Source organism: Zingiber officinale, chromosome 5A, assembly GCF_018446385.1.
Source record: "Zingiber officinale cultivar Zhangliang chromosome 5A, Zo_v1.1, whole genome shotgun sequence".
Taxonomy (NCBI): Eukaryota; Viridiplantae; Streptophyta; class Magnoliopsida; order Zingiberales; family Zingiberaceae; genus Zingiber; species Zingiber officinale.
Genome location: NC_055994.1, coordinates 23152719 through 23171002, shown reverse-complemented (window position 1 = coordinate 23171002; position 18284 = coordinate 23152719). Strand labels below are relative to the sequence as shown.

Here is an 18284-nt window from a genome sequence, read left to right as displayed (position 1 = left end):
ATAATAAACATTGGTAATGTATGTATGAGCTTCATCTTTAAGTTTGATGAGAATTTTACCAACGCCTCTTACTTGAATTTTGGATGCATCTCCAAACGAGACTTGCCCATTCACCGTTTCATCCAACTCGGCAAACATATCTTTACGCCTGCACATATGATTGCTTGCCCCGGAGTCTAAGTACCACAAATTCTTGTTTGTGGAATCTCCATCCTTTCTTGCTAGCAAAACTACATCATTGTCATTGCCTTCTTTTGATGCGTAATTAGTATTCCCTTGCACATTGTTAGAGCAACATTTTGTTGCATAATGTCCAAATTTGTTGCAAGTATAACATCTTACATTTCTTTTGTCATACCTTTGGTCTCTACTTTGATTGTTGTCTTTACTTCTTCCTTGGCCTCGAGCAAAGCCCCTGCCACGACCTCTACCTTGGCCACATCCACGGAAGTCACCACGACCACTGTCATTTTCTTGCGAACCTTCGGTCTTTGACTCTTCTTTTCGGTCAATACTCATGAGCTTGGTTTGTAGAGCCTGCTCCATAGGTTCTCTTCGTCTTCTTTGCATCCTTACTTCATGAGCTTGTAGAGAGCTTAATAGTTCTTACACCTTCATTTCTTTCATATCTTTTGATTCTTCTATGGCCGCAACTACATAGTCATACCTTGGCTCCAACAAGCGTAGAATTTTCTCTACGATGCGACTATCTTCAATGTCATCGCCATTTCTTTTCAATTGGTTGACAATAACCAATACCCTTGTAAATTAATCTGATACACTTTCGGAATCTTTCATCTCCAACAATTCAAATTCCCCTCTCAGGATTTGAAGGCGGATACTTTTTGCTCTTTCATTACCTTTGTATGCTACTTATAGGATCTCCCATGCCTTATTGGAAGTTGTAGCTTCAGTTACTTTCTCAAAAGTAGCTTCATCAAAAGCTTTATAGATAAAGAAAAGAGCTTTCTTATCTTTTGTCTGTTGTTCCACCATTGCCCTCTTCTGTGCCTTCGTTTGGTCAACTCCTTCTTGAGACCCTTTATAGTCTCTTTCAATAATATCTTACAAGCCTTCGCTCTCCAGTAAGACACTCATTTGGATACTCTAATTATCATACTTCAAATCAGCAAGATGAGGGATAGGAAGCATCGATATGGCTCTGATACTACTTTGTTAGAAAAAAAAATTATTGGAGAAGAAATAAAGGAAATTATGGAAGAGGAGGAGAATCTTCACATAGAAGAACAGGAGAATAAAACAAAAACTCAACTTAATTCATTTATTAAAAAAGGTACATATTTATAGATTTATTGGATAAGTACTAATAATCTAGATATTTTTTTAATTCTATCTCCACGAGACTCTTATCCTTATCACGACACCTCATCAAATTCTATTCTATCACAAACTCTGATCAATAATTGTCATCTCATCATTTCTATCTTCATAAACTTGTATCAACAATTTTTATCTTTAAAAATAAAGTTTAATTCTCAACACAATTCGTGTAAATACAAACACATCAGAGACTTCTTAAATGAGTCCTGTAATACATGGATTTGCCATGAATGAAAGTCATCATTATTCTTGCTCATCGGAGATATAGGGAACATGATCAGACATCTATGATCTTATCCCTTTATAGTTTTCTAGACGCAAAGATAAGTAAAAATCTTGAGAGGTCATAATCCAATGACTCACATTAAAAATACTACGATAATGGTTCATTTAGTAACTCAAAGGAATTGAAGAAAATAAAATGTATAAACAGAAATAGACACCAGGGTAGTTCAAACTAGAGAAAATTTCTGGTTCAGTTCCAAATGTTTAGACACTTTTTCAGTTCAATTCTAATTATTTTAACTTTTTTAGTTACATTCCAAAAGTTTTTTAAAAATTTCCGGTTCAATTATTCTGTCTATTTCATTGTTAAAAGTAACGGAATATGCTCATGTGCAACTCACATAATAAAAGACCGAAAATCCCAAATGTGAAAACCTAATTTTTTTCTTCCCATCTTCCCATCATTCTTTCTTTCTTCCCATCATTCTTTCCCAAATGCATACATCGTTCTTCCCGTCGCCTTTTTCTCTAAATTATGATAATTTATCAATTAATTTATTATGCCAAAATACATACTAATTAATATATGTTGACGTTACTAAATATCATCTAAAACAAATATTATGAAATATGAATGTGGTAATGTTGTTAATTTACTGCTCAAATATTGAGGACTCACCATTTTATTGGAATAAAAAATTCTAAATTCTACTTGAAAAAAAGAGACATTTTACTCAAAAATACTGCTCAAATAATGAATCATGGGTTGCTATTACTGATAAAATTTTAATAAAATCAAAATTAAAGAAAAACCCCTAATGATACACTTAAGCACCGTGAAAGAATACTTGTAGAAATGCAAAAATCGAACTATAGAAATTCTAGGAGAATTCGAAATCAGCACAAGGAAAGTCTAAGAATGAAGTTTACTTTCAGCTTAAATACATCGCAATCTTGCAATGGTTAAAACGAACCAAGTCAACACCAAGTACATAAAATACAAGAAAGGAAGCTAGAGATATGTATCCGCTAAAAGAACAACATTGATTTTATTCTGAGTAGCAAGAATTTCCATTATGCCAGCTTTAGGTTGACAAGGGAAAGAATAAGTGATAAAAACATATAGAAAGAAAGAACAATGTATGCATTTGGGGAAAGAAGGATGGAAAAAAAAAAAAAAAGAAGGATGTGAAGATGGGAAGAAAGAAATTAGGTTTTCACATTTGAGATTTTGGGCCTTTTTATTATGTGTTAGTTGCACGTGAGCATATTCCATTTCTTTTAATAATGAAATAGACAGAAGGACTGAATCGGATTTTTTTTAAAAAATATTTGAAATGTAACCAAAAACGTTAAAATAATTAGGACTGAATCGAAAAAGTACCCTAACATTTGGGACTGAATTAGGAATTTCTCCGTTCAAACTAGTATGATTCGAAAAAAGAATTATTTTTTAGCTAATCAAGATGCAAATTATTCATCACCCTGAAAACTTAGCTTCAAGATTATTGTATAAGAAAAGGAGCCAATAAATTTTCTAGTTCATATAAATACAAAATCAGGTAAATTTGCTCTATTACATCACAAAAAACCTAAAAGGTTAGAAAATTCACTCAAAATCACTGACATAATATGGATAAACCTAAGCTATGATAAATCTAAATTCAATAATTAGTCTTGATCTTTGCATATTCTCATTACCAGTTTGATTTACAGGTAATATCATGCAATTAAAGCATGTTCCACTTCTAATTTTACCGAGAAAATGTTACAGGAATGAGCAATTGACAACTATCTGATGCATTTGTTTGATTGACTTGAAGAAACTTTCAAGACAAAGTGAATACAATGAATAAACATTTTTTCCCCTCCTTGATTCGATCGAGTTAAGACTATAAATAAATCAAATATTCGTGAATAAATTTAGTGTTTGACTTAGTAAGAATTTATTTATGTTCGTTCAATATATACAAGATCAATTAAATAAATAAGTTTGAACACATATGTATTCAGCTTGTTAATATTCATGAACAATATTTACGAACTATATTTATTAATAAAATTCTTATCAATATACTAAATAAATAATAAAATAAAATAAACAAATAAATTTAAATTGTCAAACTTAATAATCAATCAAATAATAAAAAGTTTCAAATAATCTAATAAATTTGAATGGAGAGTTCGATAATATCTAAACGAACTAAGCTCGAATTCAAACTCAAGCCAAACTTTAACTTAAGAGTTTAATAACATTTAAATAAATCAAATTCAAATTAAATTTTAAATAAACTCATAAAAAAATAAATCAAATCAAACTTAAAGAATCAAATTAAAAAATTCACCGCAAAACTGGACTGCCTACATCGAGCAACGCAAGCCAATCAGCCATCCTTGGGCGTAGGAACTCCTTCCATTCTTTAAACAACAGATCATCCTGTGTTCGCAATCAATGAAAGGATACCGTCTTCAACCTTCTAACACTTCATATCTACAGGCTGCAATGGCTCTCGTCAATCTCTGCAGCCTTCTCAGCCACTTTCGCCCACTTGGGATGAGACAAATTCAATCCATATATCTTGAATTTTAACTTGCCTTTCCTCTCCGGCAAAGAGGTCACCTTTGACGCCGCACCATTTTCCGTTGCGAGAGAGGTATGCTGTTCATCACTCCCAGATGTCAAAAGTGCTCTTTTCTCTCGCTCTTCTTGTTCTTGAGCTTGTTCATATCCAGGCTCTGGTAGAACTTGGCCTCTCCAGCTTTTCCCTCGCCCACTTGAAACGGAGCTCGCGGAGCATTGGTCCGCGGATGCCAATGTCCGCTGCAAACCGGCGCATCTCCTTGACCTCCTCGGAGTGGATATACTTTTTGAGGTCCTCCCTCATCCGGTCCCTCTGCATGGCCTGTTGCACCAAGTTGCTCACCTCCATGACGGTCTTCCAGAAGAATCCATCAAGGCAACAACTTTCTGGCAGATAACAAGTAGCATGGAGTTGACAGTCTCCTTGGGGAGGTCCGTGTAGGCGTCTTTGATCTTAGGGCGGATGGCCCAGACAAAGCGGGAAAGGAACTCGTTCAAGGCACTGTCTTCCTCGTCCTCTGCCTGGGAGGGGTGGCCAATTGGACGATGCGAGATTGATCAGGTTCGACCGGTTGGGAGCTTCCGGCGAATAAAGAGTGGCCATGGAGGGAACGAGTCAGGGTCAGAGGAAGAAGAGGAGGACGGGTTGATTGTCTAAAGGAGACGAAAGCAATCCGAGAGAGCAGGAGCCGCGCGTTAGGATGGAGGCGGCAGAAGACGAGGGATCGCATCGTGGAATGTGGATTGCGAGAACCTCGGAGCAAAACCTGCTCTCGAACCCTAATCTGAGCGAAGAGAAGAGAATGGCAGCCCGCATCCGTAATTCTTTTTGCTTTTTTACGGGCCGCGTCGGATAAGGAGTTTTTTCTTTTTGCAAAGCCCAATGCGGCGGCCGCTCTGCGATCCCCTCTCTTTTGGCGTTGCCGATCGCAGCTGGAGGTGGCCTGCTTGTCCCAGCCAGCCATGGCGATGGTATCGGCCCGTGAGGATGTGGAAGATCAGAAAACGCAACCTCAGATCCCCAACAGCAAAGTGTTGGTAATCGGGGCAACCGGGAGGCTAGGACAACAGCTGGTGAAGGCGAGCCCACCTACGTCCTCGTGCTAGAGATCGCCTCTCCCCGCGTCGAACGATCTCTCCTCCTCCGATCCTTCGCCAAAAGCGGCGTCACTGCTCTGAAGGTTGCTACTGGTCATCTTCTCCCCTCTCTGCCTCTTTGATTCGATTTTGTGCAAGCTTAAAGTTGTTTTTTTTCTTTTGCGATGATCGTTCACTTCTAGATATCTGGGACAGTCATGATGGTAACCACATTGCAGTGAAACATTGATTCCTGTGTGAAGAACAAACAAAGCAACCTTCAATTGTGCCGATTACCTCAACTTCTTGAGGTCGAAATGGCCTAATCATGCAATTTCTCTCTTCATACATCCAAAATATCCCTAGTTCGATAAGCTAAACTTCGCCTTTCCTAATTATTTAGATGGTCCAAACTTGTTCATTTTGGAAAATAATCATACTATTGAATGGTGGATTGAGAGGCGCATCCACTGTTTTTTATTTTGTTTAAATGTGCCATCAACGAGTTTTAGTCAAACCGTTCAAAGAATGTCTTTTTGGCTAGATTGTCTTAGTGAAGACTTCCTAGGAGTCTCAGATGGAATATTCATGTGCTTTGGAGTTGAGATAGGCCATCAAGAAGTTTCAGCTTGCCAAAAAATACCTGGCAGTCGAAAAAGATATCATCTCGACTAGAAAAATGTACCACACCCTCCTGCGAATCTCGGATGAAGTTGTTGTGTTTTTGAGTTGGGTCTTTTAGTTGAAATGATGCTCTTTTCAACTAAAAATTCTTGAACACTCCATTCAAAACTCTTAACATGCCTTTGGCAAAAATTGTATGTTTTGTGCCATCAAGTGATTTATTGGCAAACCAAAACTCCTTGATGCTGCATTTCAACTCAAAAATACTTGAACATCACTTGAGACTCCTAGGAAACCTTTAGGGTGTGTTTGGTTGGGGGTTATTCTTGATAACCTTGGTTATCCATCCAAGGTTATCAACAAAAACCTTGTTTGGTTTAGGTAATCGATGATTTCCGAGTAATGTTCCATGCCCGACACGTCAGCAAAAGGGACATGCAACCAGAAATCGGAAAACCTCGGAAAACTGAGGTTTTTCTTGATTCCAAGGTTAACGAATTTTTTTTACCCAAAATACCATCGGATAAGAGAAAAATGTGACAAAAAAGAAAAACGTAAAAAATAAAATAAAAAATTTTAAAAAAAACATAATTTTTTAAAAAAAAAAATTATAAAAAACTTAAAAAATTAAAAAAACATTAAAAATATAAAAAAAATAAAAAAATGAGAAAAAAATAGGAAAAACTTTTAAAAATAAAAAAAATAAAAAAATGTAAAAAAATAATAATTAAAAATAAATAATAATAATAAATAAATAAATTAAAAAATTAAAAAAGTAAAAAAGTAAAAAAAACTAAAAAAAATAAAAAAAATCAAAAAAACAAACAAAATAAAAAAAATATAAAAATAAAGAAAAAAGTGAAAAAGAAAAATAAAAAATAAATGTAGAGTTTAAATAATAATAATAATAATAATATATTATTCTTATTATTCTTATTATTATTATTATTATTATTATTATGTATAGTTGGTTTTGTTTATTCCCCATAACCTTGGTTATGTGATTACCAGGTAATCATATAACCAAGGTTATACATGATAACTTGAACCAAATGTACCCTTAGGATGATATTCTAGCCAAAATGGCATAGTTCGGGTCACCAAGAGTTTTGGCCAACAATTCCTTTATGACTCGTTTCATCTCAAAATAAATTTTGGTATACTTCTCACTCTCATAAATCCATTGGTTTTTTTTTTCTTCCAAATTAACTAGTTTAGGGCTTCAAAATAATATAGGGTGCAAAGGTTGGAAGACGTGTATACTTTAGGGAATTTTCCATGCTAATTTGATAATAGATCAAATCATGACAGTTTCTAATGAACTTAAATTTGATATATTAAACACTGACCTATTGTCTTCAATCACATATTTATGATAACTTTAATTGCAATTTTAGATATATTTCAGTTTCCCTGAATTCCACTGCTCGTCTTAGGGTTCTTTACAAGACTACACAAGTCTTCTTGAAGCTGTCAAGCAAGTCGATGTGATTTATGTGCAGTACCATCAAGTGAAGTTCTTCAACAAAGGCTTCTAATCCAGGTTATAAATGAAGCAATATGCATCAAGGTAATTATTAGATTTAAATGGATTGTTTTTTTGGTTAAGTGTCACCTTCAATATTTTTCTTGTATGAAATGATGTATACTAATTTCTTGGTTACATATTGATTATTATTGTTGGCATATGCATACAGAAAATATTTATGATTGCTAAGTTTAGATGAATGAGCAAACAGTATTTAAATGTCATTTTTCATTTTGTTTTGGAATGTTATTCCTTGTTAGGGGTGGAAAAAATACCGAAAATTTCGATATACCGCATATACCATACCAGAGGTGAAACGTAAGAGGGGGCTAGCCTGGGCTTTAGCCCAGGCTACCCTTCATACGTGTCAAGAATCCATTAAGTTATTTTTTGAAATTTAAAAGGATGACATTGGAAGAAAACTTAAAATAACCACCATTAATAATCTTTATAATTTTAAAATATCAATTTTTTTAAGTTAAAAGAAATAAAAAATGAAATGGATTTGTGAAAGAAAATTTATTTTCTTATTGCGAAGTTTGGTTGACTTAGAGGTGAAACAAAAGAGGCTAGTCCCCTCTTTATAGAGGTATAGTATCTAATTCAAATACTAAATCCTATTATAAATTTTTTAACTAGCTCCATATATCCTCATCTCTATACTAAGACTTCAAATTTAACCCAAATTCTAAAAGTCCAAATATTTTCTTACTAGCTCAGATGTTGAATCCATAATAGATGAGTTTGATGAGAAGTCTCATAGAATAAAACATAGTATCAATAAACTTAATTTATTATATTTTTAGTGTCTTGTAGGGTTATTCTCTTTATACTCTTTTAATCTATTTTTTTTTTTAATTATTTATTTATATTTTGTTGAAATATTATCATTATGATATGAAAGACTTATTATATAATATGATACATTAATTTTTGTATGAATAACATTTTTCATATAAAAAAATGATAATTTATTTTAAGTTTAGCCCATCCCAGAATAAAATCCTGGTTTTACCCTGTACCATATCGATATATATTGTTCATACCGAAAGTTTCAGTATCAATATCAGTATAAAATTTATTATTTTTTGGTATTTTGGTATATACCGAAATATTGAATAAATTATTTTATAAAAATTTATTTTTTTAATTAGGGTTTGGGTTTTAATAGATCTTAGTTTGTTTAAATTTTCTTTTTTCCCAACCCCATTCTCCACTGACCCACATGCCACAACCCACTTCAACGCTAATCCAAACCTTTCCTTCTCCCCACCTTGTCAATACGTATATACGCTTCTGCTGACTTGTATAGTCATATTTCTCCTTTCCTCTTCTAAAAAAGGCATAGTTATTTTCTCTTTAAACCCTAACCCAAAAGCGAAAATCATCCTCTCATCGCTCTTCATTCTGATTTTTCTTCGTGAAGTCTTTGTCCTAATCTGAATTTAGATACACTTCTTGATTTACTTGAAGTATTTGTTGAAGGCTTCATCGTCTCCACTCTCCACTAGGGCTGTAAATGAACCAAGCGTTCATGAACAAGCTTGGTGTTCGGCTTGGTAAGAGCTTGTTTATGTTCGTTCAATATACACAAGATTAATTAAATAAACAAGCTTGAACATCTCGTTAAACTAAATAAACAAGCTTGAACACATATGTGTTCAGCTCGTTAACGTTCGTGAACAATGTTCGTAAACAAAGTTCGTGAACAACGTTCGTGAACAATGTTCATGAACCATATTCATTAATAAAACTCTTTTCAATATGCTAAATAAATAATAAAATAAAATAAAACAAACAAATAAGTTTAAGCTGTCAAGCTCAACAACTAATCAAACAACTAAAGTTTTCAAATAATCAAACAAGCTTGAATTGAGAGCTCGATAAAATCTAAACAAACAAAGCTTGAACCAAGCTCAAGCCAAGCTTGAATTGAGAGCTCGATAACATCTAAAAAAGCCAAACTCAAGCCAAGCTTCAAACAAGCTCAAGCTCATAAAAAATAAACCAATACAAGCTTGAACAATCATTTCAAAAACTTGGTTCATTTTAAGCTCGGCTCGGCTCGGTTACCTTATCAAACAAGCTTAAACACTCCAAAGTTCGGCTCGGTTTGGCTCATTTACAGCCCTACTCTCCACCAAGTTTATTCTTGAATTTCGGCAAGAAAGCCAAAGATTTGATTCCTCTTATATAACTTTAACTTTTTAACTTTTTCCTCTTTTTTTAGATTTTGTATTGTATTTACAAGTTATATTTCAGATTGTATAGAAAATCATATGAATTATTATCCTTTTTAAGGATGGAGTCTAACACGCTACCATGTTCATCCCAAACATCAAATGCAATAGAATCTGAAATACAGGAGTCTATAGGTCGGAATTTATTAAGAAAATCTTCAAAATCAAAGCCTCCTATAGCTCCTAAACAATCCAGAAGTATGTTTTGGGAGCATTGTGAAAAGGGAAAAAGGAAGTTGCATGATGGAAACAAACAACGAATAGGGATATGCAAATATTGTAAAGTTGAAATCCCAACAGTTTACGAAAGTACTAGTGGATTAAAAAATCACCTAGTAAAGACGTGTAAGTTAAGTCCACTCTACGAAGCAAGTGGAATGATAAAAATCAACCTACATTGACGAATGAGATTATGGGACAACGAAGTACCTTAGTTCCTGATACTTTTAATCAGAAAAGATGTGAATTGAAATTAGCAAGGTATGTGATTCTCGATGAAGTGTCTTTTAGAGCTGTTGAAGGGAAGGGATTTGTAGAATTATGGCATGAATTACAACCGAGATTCAAAATTCCTGATTGAAAGAAAGTTGCAAGTATGATTTATGATATATTCTTAGTTGAGAAAGTTAAGATACAAAGTGTGATCGACAATCAAAGGGTAAGTATCACAGCTAATACTTGGACATCCATTCAAAACATAAATTACATGGTAATGACAACTCACTTTCTGGATAGTGATTGAAAGTTACATAAAAGAATAATTAACTTCACAAAAATCACTAGTAGAAGAAATTGGTAAGATGGTTGAGGTTTGTCTCAAAGAGTGGGGGATAGAAAAAGTTTTTTCAATTGTAGTTGACAATGCTTCCTCTAATGACACTGTAATTGATTATTTGTAAAGAAAATTGAAAAGTGAAAATTCATTGTTGTTTGAAGGGAAAAACTTGCACTTAAGGTGTGCGTGTCATATACTTAACTTAGTTGTTAAGGATGGCTTGAAGGTGCTTAATGTTTCAATTAAAGCTATAAGGAATGCAGTTGTTTTTATTCATTCTTCCCCATCAAGGTTGAATAAATTTAGGGAGTTTGCCATGCTAGCCAAGTTTTCTAGTATGTCAACAATACCTATGGATGCCAAAACAAGGTGGAATGCAACTTATAAAATGTTTGAAGTTACATTAAAGTATAGAAGGGTGTTCGAAAGGATGGTCGAAGAATGAGTGCCTTTTATCAATTACTTTCGTGAAAAAGATGAAAAGGGCAAAGTAAGGATGGGGCCTCCAATTGCTGATGATTGGGAGAATGCAAGGGCTTTTGTACACTTTCTGAAAAAGTTTTATGATGCGACTTTGGAGCTAAGTGCATCAAAAACTCCTACATCCCAATTGATTTATCAATCAATGATTGCACTACAAATTGAGATTGAGAGAAAGAGAATTGATGATTCCGATCCCACTCTTCAAAAGGTAGCATGTGCAATGAAGGCAAAGTTTGACAAGTATTGGGGGAATTGGGATAATATTAACCCTTTGATATTTATTGGAAATATTTTGGACCCAAGGAACAAACTTCAGATGATCAAAGTGAGTGTCAAAAAATTTGGGGGTACTCCTACAAGAATCCAAGAGTTCATTGATAAGATCAAACAAGACTTGGTAACTTTATAGATGGAGTACAAAAGAATAAGTGATATAATGAATGTTGACAGTCAGACTATGCAAATAGAGTGTGATGGTGGAGATGGTGGTACTAGTGGTGGTGGTGGTGGTCTTTGTGATGAATTGTTTAACGATATGGAAGCACAAAATGAAGAAGAGCAATATTCAATGAAGTGGAAAAGTACCTAGCCTATGAAATTGAAAAACGATCTAATCAATCTTTTAATCTTTTGGAGTGGTGGAAAGGAAGTGAAACTAGGTACCCAATCCTTTCAATTATTGCCAAGGATATTTTTGCAATTTCATCCTCAACTGTTGCTAGTGAGTCCTCTTTTAGCTTGGGCAAAAGGGTTGTGGATCCTTTTAGGAGCAGTTTGAGTCCTAAAATGATAGAGGTATTAGTGTGCAGAGGAGTCCTAAAAGTGATTGGCTAAGAGTAGAGGAGTTCAGTTTTTGGAAAGATCCAATGGATGATGGCCTTGAATTATATAAGAAAATTGAAGAAATTGAAAAGAGTAAGAGTTTTTATATAATTAAGTTTAAATTTAAATAATATTTATCATCATTAATCTAACATGAATATAATACTTCTTTTTACAGCTGCAAATGCCACACTCAAGCCCAAGTTATTTGTTCTACTTCCACCTCCATTTTGGTTTAACTTGAAATGTAAGATTATATTTATATTGATAAATGTATGTGTTATTCTTTTAGAAGTTGACTCAATCTGATCTAATACAAATTACTTAAGTGATGGATTTATATTGCTATCAGTTTCTTTTATAATTAATACCTATGTTGCATGGATACGGATACAGGTATCATATCAGACACGACACGGATACGATGATATGGAAAATTTTGAAAATATAAGACACGATACGACTAGGATATAATGATCATTAAAAATATAAAAATATTATATTTTGCGTCTTATGATATATTGTGCATCTTATGGTTCAATCCGGTAGGGCTGTAAACGAGCCGAGCTGAGTCGAGCTTTAGGGTGTTCAAGTTTGTTTGATAAAGTAACCGAGCTAAGTCGAGTCGAGCTTAAAATGAACAAAGCTTTTGAAATGATTGTTCAAGCTTGACTTGGTTTATTTTTTATGAGTTTGAGCTTGTTTGAAGTTGGCTTAAGCTTGGTTCGTTTAGATGCTATCAAACTCTCAATTTAAGCTTGGCTTGAACTTGGTTCGATCTTAGTTCGTTTAGATGTTATCGAGCTCTCAATTCAAGCTTGTTTGATTGTTTGAAACTTTTAGTTGTTTGATTGATTATTGAGCTTGATAATTTAAACTTATTTGTTTATTTTATTTTATTATTTATTTAGCATATTAGTAAGAGTTTTATTAATGAATATGATTCGTAAACATTGTTCATGAATGTTGTTCATGAACATTGTTCACGAACGTTAACGAGCTGAACACATATGTGTTCAAGCTTGTTTGTTTAGTTTAACGAACTGTTCAAGCTTGTTTGTTTAATTGATTTTGTGTATATTGAACGAACATAAACAAGCTCTTACCAAGCCGAACACCAAGCTTGTTCACAAATGCTTGGTTCATTTACAGTCCTAAATCCAAGTCAAAAGTTATAACATTTCAAAACACTCGGCAAACACGTTGTAGCAGCTACTGGTTAGTAGCTGCTACAACACAATTTTCTCTGTTATAGCAGCTATTGGTTTGTAGATGCTATAACAACACAGGAAAAACTATGTTGTAGCAACTACTTGTTAGTAGCTATTACAACAGAGAAAATTATGTTGTAGCAGCTACTGGTTAGTAGCTGCTACAATGTACTTATTGAATAAATTTTGAGAGGTCATAATTTTTGATTCTTGGTGCAACGATAAAGTTACTTTGCGATCTAAAGGTCACGGGTTCGAATCCTCGAAACAACCTCTTGTAAAAAGCAGGGTAAGCCTATGTAAAATGGATTATTCCTTGGACCTCGCATGGCGGGAGCTTCATGCATCGGGCTGCCATTTTTTCATGACTTTTGATTCTGGATGAACCGTATAAAGCACAATATATCAAATCGAAGATCTTTGAACGAGCTTCGATTTGATATGTTGTGCATCTCATGGTTCAATTTGAGTCAAAAGTTATGACCTCTCAAAGTTCACTTAACAAATACATTGTAGCAGCTACTAACCAATAGCTGCTACAACACAATTTTCTCTGTTGTAGCTATAATGTGTTTGTCGAGTAAACTTTGAGAGGTCATAACTTTTATTTCTGGATGAACCATATAATGCACAATATATCAATCGAAGATTTCTGAACGAGGTTCCATTTGATATATTGTGTGTCTCATGGTTAAATTTGAGTTAAAAGTTATGACCTCTTAAAGTTCACTCAGCAAATACATTATGACAACTACTAACCAATAGCTGCTACAACATAACAGCTACTAACTAGTAATTGCTACAACATAGTGTGTTCTTGCTATAACATACTGTACCAAATTTTGGTATACCAAAATTTTTGGTATGAAACTCATACTATACCAAAAATTCAATATACCGAAACTTCAATATATTGAATTTTCGGTACGGTATCAGTATAAATTTTTTTATACTGAAGTTTTTGGTACAGTATATGATATGGGAATTTGGTATCGGTATACCGTATTGACCCAACCCTATTCCTTATAAAACCTTCTGAAGTTTCACTGTGTAACTCAAGGCTTGCATACTATCATCCATACAATGAAACTTCGAAGAATTATCATTAATGAACGGTTAAATTAGTGGATTATATTCTCTGAAGATTTAGGGTTTAGGGAAACTTGATCTAATTCGGCAATGATTATCGGATGGAATCGAATAGTGGTCCTTTAAGGTTATACTTGTTTGTGATTGATGCAAAAAATGGAAATACCGAATACTTCATTAGTTGTCACGTCTACAAAGAAGCTGATCATATTTCCTATATTTTGTAAATACATTTGTATATTCAAGGAGTGTACAAATTTGGAGAAAAATTATTAGCGGTTGTTGGAGAAACATTTGTATATTAATACAGCTTGGTGAAACTCGTAATCATAATACTATATATGTTTTTGCGTAAATTGTTAGCTTTCAGTTCTTATGTATTTCTTGAGTAGGACAAGGAAAGAAGAAAGAGATCATTTATTTCTATGAAACATCAAATATAGTCATATATATTTGTTGTGCCGGTCGAGTCATTTTCAAGATATCCTCGATACAAGTTGTGCTATTCTCCATGCTCCAGTACTTCTCTCCTTTGACCTTTTTATGAGCTAGCTAGCACACCCTTTGTCTCAATATTATGGCATTAAGAATTATGTTTAGCATGTGAATAAAATAGTTTAGGTAATTTTATCGTTGACCTTAGCTTCAATTTTCTGCACAGAGGTTTATCTCATGTGAATTTGGTGCTGACCCTGACAAGATTTAGATTCTTGGGATGGATTATGATTTTTACGAGAAGAAAGTTGAAATTCGACTTTGTATAGAGAAAGAAGATCTTCCTTACACCTATGTTTGTTGTAAGTTGTAACTTCTTCCAGAGGTATTTACTTCCATCGCTTGTACAGCCAGGTCTAAAGGCTCCTCCAAGAGACAAAGTACACATTTTTGAAGGAAACATTAAAAGTCAGTTGCCATACATCAAAGTCAAGTAGTATCGAGAAATTTCAGAATATTATTTCTTCATGTCATTTACTTCAAAAAAAAATGTGGAACCGCCACATCAACGGCCCCCCTAGAGCCGGTCCCACGGATATGGAGGGAGGTAAATGCAGGTACACAGATGGAAAGTGCATGGCGGAGACGTTAACCCCAGGCAGTGACACCCGGGGATCGACCCCTGGACCTTTCAGCCACATAACCATGCACTCCCCATCTGTGCTACGCCCTGGGGACTTCATGTCATTTACTTCAGCTCAAGCTTAGTGTTGATATGTTAGTTTTATGTCATTTCCTCTTTGCAGCTATGTTGATGAGAAAGATGTTGCTACATTCACAATTTGTGCGATAGTTGACACAAGAACTTTAAATAAGGTAGTATATCTATGACCGCCAAGCAATGCCTATTCAACTGGTCGAGATTTGGGAGGTTAAAATTGGAAAGAAGCTTGAAAAAAAGTTATATAACTGAGGAGCAACTTCTTGGAAGTAGGTATAAATATTCATTTGTACTTCGCTTTGGTTCCTCTTATCGATTAATTTCCTAGTGTAAAATGCTTCCAATTTCAGAGACCCCATGCCCGAGCATCATGGATATGATCTTCATATATTCCACTTTTGTAAAAGGCGATCATACTTCGGCATCAACTCATCCGGCTTGGATGGGAGCAAGCTATATCCACATGTGAGATGCAAAACCGCCAACAAATATCTGGGTATTCTCTTGGATAATATTGCAAATCCTGCGATCCAGTTAAGTGATTCATTTGTGTTTCTCATGCTCTCTATAGTTCGAAATCATCATTCTTTCTGATTACTGCTAGAGCTATTGACTATGCATGTATCAATTTTCTGTATCTTGTTTAGAGCAATCTTTCCATCTTTTAATCAAGTGTTTGAGTTGTGAAAAACGCATAGCGAGTGTAAGACTGAGTTCGAATGGTGAATATAAACAATATACTGTTAGTATCAGAGTAAGCGGCATTCTGTCACGATAATAATCTGTTATTCATGCTCCATGCATCATAAATCTATGGTAACTACATTTTTCTCCTATTGGATTATTGTCTATAATAAGTAAAGATTCCTCTGCAGACTTAAATTCTTTCTTTCTCAGAGACTCTGGTGTATGGCATGAGTATGGATCTAAGAATGCGACATGACCATTTCTAAAATTTTGTGGGTGACTAAAAAAGTTAGTGTCTACCAGGAGTAGTGTCGGTGTCTAACTATCAATATCCATGTAGCAATGCCAAATTCGCTTCTTGGATGTTCTATTAATGCAAGTTTTGATTCTTCCTATGGTTGTATCAGTCTTTTATCAGTTCATGTGTTTGGTTAGTCCATTTGACTACAAAGTACTGCCAATGTTGGATTATTTATCATCGAATCCTGTATATGTTAATGAAGGAAAGTGCTTTGGATGTTCGGGGATTACTTGAGGCGAGGTGTTTCTTGTATATTATACACAATTGAGGAGTCTAGTGAGTGAGGGTTTATGATACAAGAGTGTTTAGGTAGGGCATGAGAAAGAGCTAAACTGGGACAAGCTTCTCTAGCCCCATTTAATATATACTCATCCTATGATGATTGAAGATTGATTTCATAGGATGCTTTAAGAAATTATTTGATATTACAACTCTCGAATATTCATTACAAGAAATCATTCAAAAGATTCCGACAAATAAAACTTACAGTTTTAAAGTCAAACAAGTAAGCGAACGTTATAACATCCTTGTCCTACAATATGGGTTGCATAATGAGGTTAAGGTATAAAGAGTAGTCTTAGTCTCAATAAGAATCATACGTGATGGATATCAAATGAAGACTATAATGTGGGAGGGAAAATGAAGAGTCAAAATAAAATAATCCAAAAATTTAGTGAAATATGAAATTAGAGAAAACATAAAGCCATAATAAAATAAATTAACAAATGCCTAACTCTTATTTTCGGCAACCTCACTAAATTTCTTCTCAACCTTTTTATTATGTTGTCTTGAACAAAATAAATTGTGTGAAAAAAGAACATAATCCCTGCAAGTCTATTGGCAAATCCTTAAAAATGGACCATTTTTAGCACAGATCAACTAAACTGGCAATCAAGACAAGTAAATAAAGAAATGGAGATAATTCTAAGAAATAAACAAAAGGAACACACTGTCAAATGATAATGTCAGTTAAGAAGCTCACATAACTAAAATGACATATTTAGTGCATTTTGTATAGATAGATGTATATCTATGCTAAAAATAATTGATTTGGGAAAAAAAAATTTTAGATCATATATGTTTTCTGTGTGCTTTAAATTCCTCCTTGATTCAAGATACCTACCATGAGTTTTTTTTTTTTGTGCATTTTTTCGATTTGAACTTACTACCCTTAGTCCTCTAAACTTCTTAATTTGAGTTAATTGCCTTTGAGTCATCCGAACATCTCCTTGATTTGAGTTAGTTGTCCTTAAGCTCCAAATCTACTTGATTCCAACAACCTACCCTCTAGTTCAATCCACTCAATCTAGGCTATTTGTCCTAGAATATTCAAATTGACACTACTAAATTACACACTTTAAGATCCGTGCACGAATAGAAAGGTACTCCTTCACATGAGAAGGACCTTTCACTCTAGTGCTATTCTATCAAAAGGTTCTTTAATTTAAAAAGAAATAAAGGTGAGCATATCTACTGGTATTCAAGATTACTGAGATTGCGTAAACTTATTCTTGCATGGATTGGGTTTGGAATTTTAAACAGATTGCTGCCCTGAATGCTATGCATTTTGAAAGAATCTAGTTTGCTAATTTATAAGGAGATCACCTTTTACCCATTTTGATCCTTCTCCTCCCTGATTATATCAGTTTAAATTGGAGGAAGAGGAAGGAAATGCCATTTTAATCTATTTTTGAATTCTTCTAATAATCAGTCTTCTCAAACATCAATCCAAATAAGAAGTAACCAAAGATTCTTCCGCTTATGGCCTTCTTTACTTCAGAAAGAGAAAACGGGCAGGATAAACAGGAAGACAGGAGGAGAAAAAGTTAGGGAGGAAGATTTTTTTTTTTTTTTAGAATTTTTAAACAGATGTTATTTCAGACTGTTATGTCATTAATGATTGAGAGACGACAAAGGTGACACTGTGTTTGGATTTTAAATCCTTACTCTACACTGTGACCATGGCCGTCCTGTCCTCTTCCATGGTGCGGAGTCAAGAAAGACAGATAAGAACAATAGACATCCAAAAAGATATAATTTAGGTTGAAGGGACAAGAAATCATACTTTTACTCATGAACAGTATATATGCAGAACAAAATCCTTTATCATCTAAATTATATAATGCAAAAATAAATTATTTATA

The 18284-nt window shown here is 34.0% G+C and overlaps 1 pseudogene; it reads left to right on the top strand.

The window, feature by feature from the left end:
- The first annotated feature begins 4019 nt into the window (after positions 1–4019).
- LOC121980317 lies at positions 4020–16486 on the top strand (annotated as a pseudogene).
- Positions 16487–18284: the final 1798 nt, after the last annotated feature.